Source organism: Echinops telfairi, unplaced genomic scaffold (genome assembly GCF_000313985.2).
Source record: "Echinops telfairi isolate 266 unplaced genomic scaffold, ASM31398v2 ScPeMD7_7473;HRSCAF=8511, whole genome shotgun sequence".
In the NCBI taxonomy this organism is placed as follows: domain Eukaryota; kingdom Metazoa; phylum Chordata; class Mammalia; order Afrosoricida; family Tenrecidae; genus Echinops; species Echinops telfairi.
This window is the reverse complement of record NW_022111377.1, coordinates 894,685-897,634: the sequence shown is the minus strand read 5'-3', so window position 1 is coordinate 897,634 and position 2,950 is coordinate 894,685. Positions and strand designations below refer to the sequence as shown.

General features: G+C 50.5%; 1 non-coding gene across 1 annotated transcript; it reads right to left on the bottom strand.

Moving 5' to 3' along the window:
- Positions 1-777: 777 nt before the first annotated feature.
- On the bottom strand, positions 778-884 carry LOC115874000. The gene has a single exon (XR_004048744.1). It is a non-coding gene; the product is annotated as a U6 spliceosomal RNA (small nuclear RNA).
- Positions 885-2,950: the final 2,066 nt, after the last annotated feature.

Sequence of the window (2,950 nt, the reverse complement as noted above, 5' to 3'; positions counted from 1 at the left end):
GTCTCGGATGAGATGAAGGGTGTGTGAAGAAGCTGCTTATCACATAGTAAGACCTACTAGGCATGGAAAGCAGTGTTGTTTACAGGGATCGTAGCCTTCAGTGACATCCCATGCTCATACATGTTAGTCTTAGGCACACTTTTCAAACCCAGCAGTCATCTTCTGGGTGAAGTTCGTGTCAAAAAGTTGGAGCATATGTACATATGTTGAATTTGACTCTGGAAATAGCACAGACTCCCAGCCTCTGTAGTCCATTTTTCTAGCCGTGTCCAGGTGTTCTTGCCTTGGTTGCATCTTCAGTGATTAAGCGATTAGCACCTTGTTGTTGTTGTTAGGTGTCGATTAACGATCCTGTGCACAGCAGAACAAAACACTGCACAGGCCCGAGTCCTCCTGCCAGTTGTTCCTACGTGGGAGCCCGTTGTTGCGGCCACTGTGTCCGTCCATCTCATCGAGGGCCTTCCTCATTTCGCTGCCCCTCCACTTTGCCAAGCATGATGTCCTTCTCCAGAGCCCGCTCTGCCCTGACAGTATGTCCAAAGTATGTAAGATGACATCTTGCCATCCTTGCCTCTTAGGAGCACCCGGGACTTACATCTTTCAATACAGATCGGTTTGTCCTTTCGGCAGTCCATGGTACTTTCAGTATTTCCCAGCACCACCATTCCGATGCACGGTCTTCCGTGTTCACTGTCCAGTTTTCACATGCAATGAGGTGATGGAAAATACCTAGCTCGGGTCAGGTGTACCTTAGTAACAGCTTTTAAAATTTTTATTTTAAATACAGAACGCTTCAGGAATGCTCATGTCATCCTCACGTAGGGGCCATGCTAATCTTCTCTGTATCGTTGCAGTTTTAGTGTAGGTGCTGCCGAAGGGAACACCCAAGTAACCTCTTTGCTTTTCGATAACTTGCCCCAAAAAAGGGTAAAAAATATCATGCCCAAGTAGAGAATATAAACACACAGAAGAATATGACGAGAGTAAAAATCATTTGTAGACAAAATATCAGTACTTTCTGGTATGTTTTAGGGAGCGTCTCCATGGACGTGAACTCGCTGGCATGAGGGCACTCTTTGGGCGTTGGGAGGGCTCTCAGACAGAGGCCTGGGCCGGCCTCAGTGGGGAGCACCCATAATGTAGGGTAGGGCTGGAGTTATTTATCAACCAGTTGGAGCCAGTTACATAGTTGGCTGCTAACCAAAAGGTCAGCAGTTCAAACCCACCCACTTGTTCTATAGAAGGATCTGAAGATCTGCTTCCTTAATGATGAGAGTTAAGAAAACCCACGAGGCGGTGGTACTCTGTCACACGAGATCTCTTTGAGTCAAAAATACACTTGATGGCACCCAACAGGAAGAATCCCGGGTGGCACACTGTGGGTTGTGTTGAGCGGCTAACTAAAAGGTCAGTGGTTCAGACTTACTACCCGCTCCATCAGGGAAGGATGAGGCAGTATGCTTCCATGAAGATTTACAGCCTCGGAAACCCTACGGGCAGTTCTACTCTGCCCTGTAGGGTCATTATGAGATGGAATACACCGAGATGGAGGTAGGTTTTGCTTTTTGCTTTTGTCACCCAACGATAACGGCACATCAAGGTATCTCAGTATTTTAACAACTGGTTTGATGGAACCACTGTGTTTGGGTTGAGAGTCAGCTCTGGATGTAGGGTGGCTGCCTTTGTTCAGCGTTGTAGGCACCTGGAATGTTTCAGGTGTGCATTTCCCCATGAACTTGGTGGTGATGGTAATGGAATAGTCCCTGTGTCACCCTTATCTCACCTCTGAGCACTCAGGGTCTTCCTACTACAGACCCTGCTCAGCTGACTTCCAGGGAGCTAATTAGACAAGGAAAAAAGGAGATTAAAAAAACTCACATCCAAGTGTGGTTGGCTGTCTGTGGTTGGGGTGGGAACATGGGGACCTGGGTGGTTAGCAGTTAAGTTCACCCCGGTCATTGGATGATAGATAGCAAGCAAATGTGCTGCGTGCTTTATCTTGCCTTCTGCCAACTGCTGACACTTGAGACCCTAAAGTCGGCTTCTCTTAGGACACTGTCCCCTCAGCCAACTCATTCCTGTGATCAGAAGGCGGCTTCTTATAATTCAAGTGGAGATCAGCCAGCCCAGCGCCATCATCTTTGAAGGCCAGGGAACCAAGGCACATGGTCCCAAGGCCATGCTGAACCTGGACCACACCCAGCCCTCCGCTGCTCTGGCCAAGCCTCTGCTTGTGGTTTTTTAATCCCCAGGTTGGTAACAGTGAGCATTCTGAAGCACCAGGCCACAACATCCACACAGTGAGGGCTACAGAGAGGCCACGCGTGTGCTAGAGGTTTGCCTACCTGTCATGGTGTTTTTCGTTCTCTTATGCTGGGCCACTCACCGGTTGTTGCTGCTGTTAGGGGCCCACCGAGTTCCTTCCGACACAGAGTGGCCCTGTGCCCACAGAAGCAAACACCTCCCAGCCCTGCGCCAGCCTCACAATGGTTCCGAGGCCTGAGCCCATTGTTGCAGCCACCGGGTCAATCCATCTGGTGGCGAATCCTCTTCTTTCCTTGCTGCCCCTTCCAACTTGCCCACACATGATCGCCTTCTCCAGAGATCGGCCTTTCCTGACGAAGGATGTGAGAGGAAGCCTGGCCATTCTTGCCTCTAAGGAGCATTCTGGCTGGATTTCTTCCAGGACAGACTGTTCCGTTGGCCGTCCTTGGCACTCTCAGGATTCTTTGCCAGCCCCATCACGCACATGCATCCATCCACCTGCTCCCTGGTGGAAGAGGAGTTAGCGAAGGCGCGGTTTGCCCCAGAGAGACCTGGGAGCTGTGGACGGTGGAGCCCTTGCCCTCTCTGCCTGCTTGCTTCTGGCTAGGCCAGGTTCCCAGGCCATGGGCCCCTGAGCAGAAGAGGGGCTGGCATTTTGAAGCCAGAGAACCAGAGCTCCATGACC